Source organism: Prionailurus bengalensis, chromosome A2 (assembly GCF_016509475.1).
Source record: "Prionailurus bengalensis isolate Pbe53 chromosome A2, Fcat_Pben_1.1_paternal_pri, whole genome shotgun sequence".
In the NCBI taxonomy this organism is placed as follows: domain Eukaryota; kingdom Metazoa; phylum Chordata; class Mammalia; order Carnivora; family Felidae; genus Prionailurus; species Prionailurus bengalensis.
In genome coordinates, this window is record NC_057348.1 from 160,214,072 (window position 1) to 160,226,184 (window position 12,113).

The 12,113-nt window shown below is 42.0% G+C and overlaps 1 protein-coding gene across 1 annotated transcript in view; it reads left to right on the forward strand.

Annotated features, from left to right (window-relative positions):
- The window catches only part of CNTNAP2 (contactin associated protein 2), a 1,977,233-nt gene that overhangs the window by 1,201,852 nt on the left and 763,268 nt on the right, over positions 1-12,113 (forward strand). The window lies entirely within an intron of this gene.

Genomic DNA, 12,113 nt, shown 5'->3' on the forward strand with positions numbered 1-12,113 from the left:
GTGTGTGTGTGTGTGTGTGCGCGCGCGCGCGCATGCATGCGTAGGGAGAAAGGAAGCAGGGGAGAGAAAGAGATTCTGTCTTCTTCAGTCTCTTCCTAATATGCTGAAAAACTGAGAATCTAATATCTAAACCCTCTAATTACACAGACTTATTTCATTTCACTTCATTTTTAGGAAACAATGACACAAATATCATCAGAGAAGAGTTCTAGGGTTAATAAAATGCAGTACAGCTCTCTGAGCCTTTCATATCATTACCTGTAGCAAAAGTTAGAAATTGTGTTCAGAATAGAAGACTTCAACAGAGAAAAATGTAATTTATTGTCTTGCGCTTACAATTGTGTTTAGAAAGTTGCTCAAAAACAAGAGACAAAAATGCTCCTAGAAAATTAACATTAACAGTAAGATATACAAGAAAATAAAAACAGTAGGGCACCTGGGTGGCTTAGTCGGTTACGTGTCCAACTCTTGACTTTGGCTCAGGTCATGATTTCAGTTCATAAGTTCAAGCCCCGCGTCGGGCTCTGCACTGACAGTGCGAAGTCTGCTTGGGATTCTCTCTCTCCCTCACTCTCTACCTCTCCCCTGTTCTTTCTCTCCCTCTGAAAATAAATAAATAAACTTAAAAAAAGATAGTAATTTGGTTATCATTAAAGTCTATATAGGTATATGGAAAAGTAATGAATAAAAAATGAAACTGATATTGAAAGTAGTTACAGTAAAGGAATTATATAACTGAAGTTGCCCCTTGCCAATCATGCCAAAATGTTAAGTTTCAGTCTGTGATATTCATTATTTGATAAACAATGCTTGAGTTAGGTAACTTTGATACAACTACGCACATTCACTCCACCAAGTATAATTTATATAGTGTGACATATATACCACCATTAACTATAAGGGATCTTTTTCCTAAATATGAAAATTCTAACTAAAGACAAAGAACCGGAAATTGGTGGTGATGACAAGGGGTTCCTAACTCCAGTGACCATTTTGGTATTGAACTGGAAAGCAAGAGGCACCTGGGTGTCTCAGTCAGCGAAGCGTCTGACTTCGGCTCAGGTCATGATCTCACGGTTTGTGAGTTCGAGCCCTGCATCAGGCTCTGTGCTGACAGCTCAGAGCCTGGAGCCTGCTTCTGAGTCTGTGTCTCCTTTCTTTCTGAGTCTGTGTCCTCTTTCTCTGCCCCTCCCCCACTCATGCTCTGTGTCTCTCAAAAATAAACATTTAAAAAAAAGGAAATAATTATTTTTATAGCTGTTTCCTTCATTTAAAGACACAGCAAAGAAAAAGAGATTTTAAAAGTATTTAATTTGTTTTAAATTTAAGGGGCGCCTGGGTGGCGCAGTCGGTTGAGCGTCCGACTTCAGCCAGGTCACGATCTCACGGTCTGTGAGTTCGAGCCCCGCGTCAGGCTCTGGGCTGATGGCTCAGAGCCTGGAGCCTGTTTCCGATTCTGTGTCTCCCTCTCTCTCTGCCCCTGCCCCGTTCATGCTCTGTCTCTCTCTGTCCCAAAAATAAATAAACGTTGAAAAAAAAAATTTAAATATAGGGTACAGGTTGGATAGTTGAGGTTTTCTTTGTTTGTTTGTTTTTAAAGAGTAATGACTCCAAGTATTACAAATGTCCTGAGAGTATTTACATAAAAGAGGGAAATGATCTCCTCCCAGGTGCTCATTTCTACCTGTTCATTATCTCACTTTTGTATCTGTAAAAGTAGAGTCATTCTTTTAAACATAACCTGATCTCTGCTGGTCTTCTCTAAGTGAAACTGAAATCTTGAAAATCAAGTGTGCGCGTAGAGGTTAGAAGACCACCGTGCCTAATTAGAGAAGGTGGTCACTGACACTATTTTGTGGTGAAAAATATGTATTTTGTACTTCATTGAAGGCTATATGCTTCCAAATAAACTGAAAGGCTTGATTTATCTCTTAGTTACTCCCATGGATCCATTCAAAATCAGAAGGGTCTGGTCCAGCAAGAATAATGTAACAATATATAGTATATGCCATTCAGTTTGATACAGAACGAACGACATTGCATCTGGCCTCAGTGATAGCACTCGTAGCAAGAGCATTGAGGTCCAAAGAAACTGGCTTCCGATGCTGGCTAGCTGACTCCAAGATTACCATGCCTTGTGCCTTTGTGGTGAGTCATTTCACTTCTCGTAGAAGTCACTTCACTTCTTCCTCTTGGCTAAATAGCTACCGAGGTCTCTTATGGTTCTAAAGCCAGTGAGCTGAGTCTTTCTGCTGCTTTTTCTGTGCTCTGTGGTTTTGAACTTTGTTATTGTTACGAAACAATTTCGCTTGTTATTGCCTGCAGAGGACCAAGGATCCCTTTTGAAAAAAAGGACTTATGGTAATTTTATTACAGTACTACTTTTAAAGGGAAGAACAAAAACAGCTAACTAAAATCTAGAGCGTAGTATAACTAAATATTTAGTAGAGCTTCAAACATTACAGCAGGGCTACTATTTCTACACATTTTCACCTCGGGTCTTGGGTTGCTCAGGGTGACATAACTATTTCTCAGAAGACCGGTGATCATCCAGGCCAGAGGCTGGAAGATCCAATATGGAACCGGGAGGCCCTTCTATGGTAGGTCACACTGCCTGAGTTTGAACCTGGCCCTGTCTCGTACTTACTTGTAACCTTGGGCACGCAGACTCTTTGAGCTCCACTGTGAAGTGGGTACAGTGACCCTTGTAAAGCCATCCTAAGATTGAATGACGTGGTTTATGGAAGGCACTGAGAAGAGTTTCAGCAACATTAGTAACCAGCAAATTTTCACTGATTCATCCCTTTTAGGACAAACATCCTCTGATCTGAACTTCTGCATCAGTAACTGACCACATCCCATAACTGGTCACTTAATTTCATACTCCTATTCATTGTCGTCATTCTCACGGCAGAGTGGGTTTCAAGTGAGTGATTTCCATAGTTTTCTCTTTTTTCCAGAAGAATTGAAGAAAATTAAAAGGGACCCGTATCTGTCTGTTGGTGTGTTTATATGTGGAGAATTTATCTTCAAATACATTTTGCGTGGGGCTCAGAGGCTTGTCATTTTTACAAACCACTGTCCTGAGGAGCCAGGATGCCACCTTTGGATGAGGAAATGCCCCAGGGAAAGCCAAAGATCAGATCAGTCGCAGGAAAGGGCAACCCGGTGTTTGTTCTCCTAAACACCAAAGAGGTTAGTTTGTGACCAAATCATGCAAATGCATTAACCTGTTGCTGTTTTATCTTTAAAAATTTTTTTTAATGTCTATTTATTTTTGAGACAGAGACAGAGCATGAGCAGGGGAGGGGCAGAGACAGAGAGAGGGAGACACAGAATCCGAAACAGGCTCCAGGCTCTGAGCTGTCAGCACAGAGCCCGACGTGGGGCTCGAACCCACGAACTGTGAGATCATGACCTGAGCCAAAGTCAGACGCTTAACTGACTGAGCCACCCAGGCACCCCTGTTTTATCTTCTTAAATTTTCTTATGCAGATACATATTCCATTCTCAATGAATTTGTAACTTACTAGTAGCACATAGAAACTTAAAATTGCATCAAAGAGGTTAGAATGATCGTGTTGAATAGTTCGTCTATTGTTTGTTATATTGACTTATCTTCACCCTCTCAAAAGTGTAAGAGTGTGTCTTTCTTGTGAGCGAAGCTTCATGTTGATAGTTACAGTCTTTGTCTCTTCCTGGTGCTTTATAGACCCTTCCAATTGTTCTGCAAGCTTGCTTTCCAGTGCTTCAAGTGCTCTTTAAGATCCAATAATCATCTCATGTTTTCCATATGTGTTCCTTACTCTTTGTAATTATGGTGCTCACCTACATAAATTAAATCCAAAAGGCAATCCCTCATCTCAGGGCTTGGTAGACAGATTTGTTCTCATGCTTCTGGAGCCTATCTTTGGCCTCAGTCTCTCTACATATGATATCAGCCTCTTAATCGGAACTGCCCCCCAAATCCCCAGAATATTCTCGGCAATATGAAAGCTGTTGGCTATCTTCCTAAGCAAGAGGACATTGGACAGATATAAACAGTGTTTGGGGCTGAACATTTAGAAGAATTATTAAATACCAGATCTTCATTCTCAGAGAAAATCTTCTTGCAATTTTTGGTATGAAAAGAGAGATCTCACCTTGCGCAGATAAATAAACATTACTGTTTCTAGACGTAGTAAGAGGAGATAAATGGAATGACCTACACAGATATCTTCCAATTTAAAAATTATGTGATTTCTGAGTTCTGAGATCCTAAGAAGGAACAGGGTCTGATGTTGCCCCCCAAATGCAAAGGTAAAATTTTTACTAGCCAAATAGCACATGCCATATTCTTTGTAATCCAGGATACCCGTAAGTGATTGAATTCAAGGCATAATTAAAAAAAGAAATTAATCTCACCTGCTTTAGTCACACTAACCTAGGGCATAAACACCTAGATTTATTGGCTATGGGAAATTTTGTGCCTCCATCTGTTTGGAACGACCACAGACCTAGGAATCAATGACGACACCTTGGAATTTGAACATTGCACCCCACCTCTCCCCCTCAAGAAGACATTCACTGAATATAATCATGTCCTTACAGAATTGGAATCCATCGGGGCACCTGGGTGGTTCAGTCGGTTGAGTGTCCAACTTCTGCTCAGGTGATGATCTCACGGCTCGTGAGTTCGAGCCCTACGTCGGGCTCCGTGCTGACAGCTCAGAGCCTGGAGTCTGCTTTGGATTCTGTGTTTCCCTCTCTCTCTACTCCTCCCCCGTGCTCACTCACTCTCTCTGTCTCTCTCTCTCTCTCTCTGTCTCTTTCTCTCTCTCTCTCTGTCAGAAGTAAACAAACATTGGGGCACCTGGGTAGCTCAGTCGGGTGAGCGTCCAACTTCAGCTCAGGTCACGATCTCATGATTTGTGAGTTTGAGCCCTGCATCGGGCTCTGTGCTGACAGCTCGAAGCCTGGAGCCCGCTTCGGATTCCGTGTCTCCCTCTCTTTCTGCCCGTCTCTTGCCCATGCTTGCTCTCTATCTCTCTCTCTCAAAAATAAACATGAAAAAAAATTTTTAAAAGAATTGGAATCCATCCCTCAGCTATAAATTTAACTGGCTTCTACAGACCTATGTAGTATGGCTAAGTTTTTAACCTGATTTTCCACCATACTTTTCCTCACTTTCTCCCTTCTGGTCTCTTTGGCCTCCTTTCAGTCTTTCACGAATGCCCTGTATCCTCACACTGTTCCCTCTGCCCCACCACTGCTGCCACCACAGGACCTTTGCACATCTTCCCTCTCTGCTTTATCAGGTACGTTCTACTCATCCTTCAAATCTCAGTTCAGTAGCCACCTCCTTAAGGAAGCTTTCTGTGACCCTGTAATTGGGCCAAACCCTCTTATTCTAAGATACATCTTAGCACAGTGATGATGGTGATTCAACATTTATTATTTGTGATTCTTTGATACCATCTGTCACTTCCAGAGGCCCATAATATCTCAGAGGAGACCGTGCCAGGCTCTGTTCACCATTTTATTCCCAGGGCCTGCCCCGCATATAGTATGTGCTCAGTGAATGTGCCCTGAGTCAAAGAGCGAACGAATGGCAGAGAAGGTACAAAGCATCGATAGCTTTTTAAAGATCACTGTCCTTTATGCAAATTCATGAAGATAGCTAAAGTATGAAGAGAGACAAAAGCTAAAGGGACAAAGGAAAACAGGAGGGCAGGTAATACAAGAGGGGTTTGCAGAAGGCTGAGGGGGTAGTGATGGGAATAACAGTAGGAACAACCACTAGCGGTATAAAGTTATAAAAAATTATATGGAAGAAGTCAGTACATGAGCACAGAAACCTGCACATTTCAAATAATCATGAGGAAAACACTGCGATGTGCATGTGAAGGCATGTTCACCAAAGCAACTTGCCGGAATATGTAATTATACGCAAAGTAAGTTGCAACCAGAAAAATGATCTCTTATTTAAAATAAGAGATGTACTGGCTGGTGTCTGAGCTACCGTGAAATAGATGCAGGTGCGTTGAAATATGGACAAGTGAGTGACAAATGTGTTTAAACCTGGGGTGAGATGGGAATAAGATGACCATGGTCCTTTTACTCATCAGGTGATATCACATGTCTATTCTTGCTACCAGAAAATTACAGAGAAGGAAAAGAACTCAGGATTTGAAATTCGATGCTGTGATGTCAAATCCTCAGGCTGTAGAGCCAGCCTTCCCTCTCCGTTAGCAGCGTTTTCCCAGGTGGATGACAACAATTCTCTCCCAAACCTGTGAGTCGTCTGTTTCCTCGACCCCCTTAGCATGTTAGTATGAATGTCACTTACACCCTTAAAGGGTGAAGCAAACTCTCAGGACACGCTGCTGGCCACTGATAGAGAAGCGTTGGCCTGAATCTGCTTCCACTTTCTTCCCCTCCCTCTCTGCTATCTTGGCTTTGGGTTTTGGACGGTCACTTACCCTGTCTGAACTCAAGTTCCCTCCGGGACATTCAGTGAAATATTAGCTCTTAAAATGCTTTGTAAACTTAGAAAATACTTGGCATCATTTTGTAACCTTTATTGTACGTGCCACCACATCTTTAGAAACAGCCAGCAAAAGTTTTGTCTGATTACAGGTAGCCTCAAGTTACGAGGCACTGACGTAGTTGATTCCCGAGGAAAAGATCTGAGGATGTCTCAATATTTAAGCCCATAACACCGAAAAGCTAAAAGGCTTTATTAGCAACTATAATAGCTACGCAGGCTGATTTGCACGTGCAGGGTGAGTCTGCTCTTTCTGACCTGGACACAGCATCCGGTTAGGTAACCAGATCGCACTTCTCTGCTATCAGGTGGACAATTAATTACCAGTCTTCCAGCTTTACCTCCCTCTCATCCTTGTCATCCTGCACCATGACCTACTTCAGATGCTCCGTGTGTCTCTGTCATTAAGGGATATGTCCTTGTCATTAAGGAGTGGCTCTAGGGCACAACCACAGGACTGTGGGACACATAGATCTATACTCCTACCATTGCTTATTCGTTCTTTGTCCATTCACCGCCAGTGTGGTGAGAGTGGACTGCATTCTGCATACGGGAACGTGGAGTAGAGAAAGAAGAGGGGAGTATGTGGGACTGGGTGGTTCAGTCAGGTAAGCAAGCGTCCAACTCTTGATTTCAGCTCAGGTCAGGTCATGATCTTACAGTCATGCGTTCGGGCTCCCCTTCCAGCTCTGTTTTGATGGTACGGAGCCTGCTTGGGATTCTTTCTCTCTGCCCCTCCCCTGTGCGCTCTCTCTCTCTTTCTCTCGCTCTCTTTCTCTCTCAAAATAAATAAATAAACTTTCAAAAAACAAACAAACAAAAAAAATAAAAGCCCTTGTGATCATAACTCATTTACACATCTTTGGCACATTGAGGTTGTGAACTAAGGATAAATTGTATCGCATGTTTACCTCTTATGGTCTAAGTTGCCACCTTTCATTTTACAAAATATGTATAGGTGTAATCATATGGAAAAATGACTTAATATCTTCTCACAGATACTTTGTAGTCCTAAACAGTTGTTTCACCTTTTCAGATTGTATTGGCAGATTCTCTCTCCATTTTTTTCTGGACTTTTTTCTTACCCGACGGATGGAGAGAGATAAGAGTGAGGAGGAAACTGCTCCAGCAAGGTGTTGGGTGGGGGGCAGTCTGGTTTTCATGGAACACGCACAATCGAAATGACAGTGAGCCCTTGCTCAGTTGTGTGGATTCTCTAGATGAGAAGCTCACTTTCTCACCAAAGCCGAAGCATCTGGGGAGAGAGGGAAAGGAAACGAAGGAAGGGACCAGTGGTGTCCACTTCCTGAAATCACACTGACTTACAAAAAGAAGTCCCCTCTCTCAGATTTTCACCTGGCATCCGCAGATAAAGGAAGACGGAGAGAAACGGGAGAGAGCGACCTCTGTAGAAATGTTGGAAGGGGATTTTTAGAGGCCATTCTGCCTTTCAGCCACAACCAAATAAATTACATTGGATTAAAATAGTGCAGGTCATTTGGAGAAACACAGCCCAAGGACCTTTACATTTCTAAGGCAGCCCAAATTTCAAATTAATCCCTTCTTTTATGCCTTGCTTTGGAAAGATGGCTGAGATTAAACCTAGAAAGAAAGGATTTAATTTCAGTTTTACAAAGACTTTTTCAATAGTTTCAAAAATATATCATTCTCTTTGAATAAAAAGCCTCTGCAAAAAGTTGATCTGTGAATGCATATTAAAAAGCAGCCTGCCATAGAGACTGAGCTCTGATCCTATGAACTGCTCGGAGGCTATAAAATGCCAGTGCTAGGTCTCGAGGGAGTTGACATTATTCATTAAACTCTGTAGTTTGAATCCCAGGGACTGTCTCAGCCGAGGCTCAGAGTAAAGAGAAAAAGGAATGGAAAACACTCACCTCGACATCTTTGCCAGGTTCAGTTAAGGAAAGGGAGATAGAGGGGAAGCCTGATTATTGGCAGATAAAGAAGGAAACTTCACAGACTCTTGTATCTACTCAAAAAACAAGAAAGGAGAATTAAAGTTAAATATGGTATGTGCCTCTCCTTTGATCCTTTAAACATCTCCCAAACCAAACGATTTCTTGCTTTCATATTGACATTAGTCACTCTGCCCCTACTGTAAGACTTGAGCTTTACAAACTCGGAGTAGAGGATTACCTCTAATATATAGGTGGTCCCGGTTCATTCAATAATATTATATGTCCATTTTGTAGGTAACACAGTATGCGGATTTCAGAAATACAGACAAGGGCCTGCTTCCTTATGAAGCAGACACACTGGTTAAAAAAGGAAGACAGACAGTCAGGAGGCATTAATACATTAATAGAAGGTAACATGTTCATGTGCCTACCTGGTGTAAGAGCCAGTATGTATAATGAGGGGGAGAACAACGTGGACCAAGGTGGTTGGGGAAGGGTTCTCGAACCAGCTGAACCCTGGGGAAGCCCCTTGTTTGCTTGGTTGGGAATTAAGATTGGAACTGGTGGTGGGCAATGTAGGGGTAGGGACAGCAGAAGCAGAGTTTGAGTTTCTAAACCTTTGACTGATATGCTGGAAGCAAGATCGTTAAATATTCAGGAATTGTGTGAGCTGGTTTTTAAGGCTCGGTAGCTTGAACCAGCTACAGTAGGAGAATGCACCCCGTGGAAATTAACAAGCCCTAGAAGTCCAGACTTTTATTTTTTGTAAAGCTGGATTACCAGAATACCACTGCCCTCATTCATCAGGCTACAGGTAATGCGTACGTGTCTGGCACTGTTATAATCAACATCGATGATGCTCATGAGATGATACCTACAGTTATAAATGTCACACCGTGAAGAGATTTGCCTCATCAAAGGAACAGCAGGATGTGGAGTTGAGTAGGTAGGCTGAGTTAGCCAGGGGACAGTGGCCCTTCAATACCTCACCACCGAAGTATGACTTCAGATGCGATTCTTCATCACTCTTATTCTTTAGAAGAAAGAGTTGAGTTTGTCTCACTATATTAATCTGTAAGTGACATTAAAGTTTCCCCTAACAAGACTATGGGTTCGTGATTATTTCGGAATGAAGGAGGACTTCTTAGGTCCCTGGACAATATTTAGAGAAGCATTTATGAAGAGCCATTGGATTAGGTGTTGTCCCTTCGGCAGTCAACATTTCTTTTAGCGAAGGTGACAAATGTTTTTTGTTACTCAGCTTGTCTCAACTGTTCAGCTTATAGTATAACCTGAGGTAACAGCCTGTGGATGGATAAATAGCTCTGTTAGCATACAAAACTAATTTTAAGATGACTTTGTGATCATTCACCTAAATCTAAAGATTGAGAAGCCTTCTCCTGTCAGGATCGCCTCCCATCTGTGACCCAGCTGTGTCAAATTTCTATTCCTTAAATTCAGGACATTTGGTTTGGTTTGCTAAGCTGTCTATGAAAACAACTACCCAAGTAATGAATCTAGTGATATTTTTTTTCACCATTCACATGAGAAAAATCTGAAGAATGAATGATTGGTTTCTGTTTTGTTTTTGTTTTTCCAACATCAGTGTAAACAAAGAACTCTCTTCATTTCTTTCATTATCATGACTGCCTTCTGCTTTTCTTCCTCCTTTCCAAGCCCTCCTGGCAAAAGAATATATAGTTCAGTTTGTTGGAATCTGTAAAGAAAATGTTTATCTGTGCAAATAATTCCTTCTGTTATATTTGTTGTAGATGGCTAATGCCACTAAAAGCAAAAGTTTCCCATGGAAAGTGTAGCAGTTTCCAAGAAAGTGTTGCTCGTTCCCTTTTTTGGATGTGTTCATATGACTGCTTTCACATTCTAGTATAATATTTTAAAATATTTTATCTTGGGGTGCCTGGGTGGGTCAGTTGGTTAGGCGTCTGTCTGACTTTGGCTCAGGTAATAATCTTATGGTTTGTGAGTTCAAGCCCCGTGTTGGGCTCTGTGCTAACAGCTCAGAGCCTGGAGCCTGCTTCGGATTCTCTCTCTGTCTCTCTCTCTCTCACTCTCTCTCTCTTTCTCCCCCTCCCCTGCTCACTCTCTGTCTCTCAAAAAAATGAATGAACATTAAAAAAATAAAATATTTTATCTTAGCCAAGTGCAAGTGAAATACTGTAAATGGACTTGACTAAAAATGTAACTTTTATGTAAAGTAAGAAAAATGTCCAATGACTTGAGCTTCCTTGGTCTCATCATATAATTTTGTCTCAAAGCTACCGTGATGGCTCCCGTCTGCAAAATATGCCTTACCCCATTCTTGAAAGACCTTTCTTGCCATCGCAGATGCTGGCGTCAAATGCCAGACAAACTTGGCACCTATAAAATCACTGTCATTACTCATTAGCAGGCATCAAAATGTCCTAATAATACTTTTCACCACTATCCAGTCCTGCGGAGACATCAATTAAACATGTCTTGCTTGCCAAGTCATGTGATCAACTTTCACTGTGCTGGAGAAAACCAAGTGAGGCCATCCAGTTAGATTGGATAAAGAAACACCTTGAAGAGTTTGGCTGGAGAAAAATTCTTTCCGTCCATATAACTGCAATGGAATTCAGAACTCTAGAAAACCCTGTGTGTTTTCTGTACCATATGGCTGTCTGTTGCTGAGTTGCCCTTCTTAGAGAACATTCAGGTATTCAGTGGAAGGCATATTCCTACTCAGGAAATACATATTAAGACCTCTTTATGGTTTAAGTGACTTAGATACAGACTCTCTGAATAAATAAAACCCAAATATATTCAGGCCAGATTATTTCAAAAGTTCCTAACGTGCCGGAAGCTGGGTGAATGGAACAAGCTTGGTTAACTCATTGTCCAAAAGGACATTGAGTATAATTCTTTTATATAATTCTTTGTATAATTCTTTCCTTTGTATAATTCTTTAAATCAAGCTGGCTTGTATTATGTGAGAGAGAAGAAAGTATCATGAACTTGTGCAGGGGAGACAAGATCAGTAATGCAGCGCTGGGAGGGAAGCGTGGGACCACACGTGCATTAGATGCCCTCGGGAAGGCAGGTAGGAAAATCCAGGCAGCCCTGCTTGCCCCTTATTAGTGGGAGCACCTACTATTCTATGATTACGGCACCAGCTGGGGAGGCCTGAATCCCGTCTTGTCGCCACTGGCCGTGTGGCCCATTAGCCACCAGGCCAGTCATCCAAACGGTGCCGGAGTGCAACAAACCCTGGGAGAGGAGGCCGAATCGGTGATGGGAGACAGAAGTGCAGTGACTGCAGAACGAATCCTCTTTTCAGCCACACTGCATCCCCCGCTTAGGACACCCTTCCCACCATTACCGGATGAAACACAGCATCAACTCTGTCTCACAGCTTTTGCTTCGCCTGGGTGCCATTGGCTGCACGGGTTAGAGGTCGTTTCGCTAAGCTTATGTCTGCAGCCTGGACTAGGCTTGGGGGCTCATGTGTGTTTTAGAGATAAAAATAATGATATAGAGTGATTCACTGGACAGAAGTAATGTGGAAGACAAATTTATTGAGAAGCATTTGAAATGCTATTAGCAACCACAAGAGAAAGTTTATTAAGGGAAAACATTTTTTCCCTGTCTCTTACCCATATAGAGTGGATGTCACAAGAACTCACACG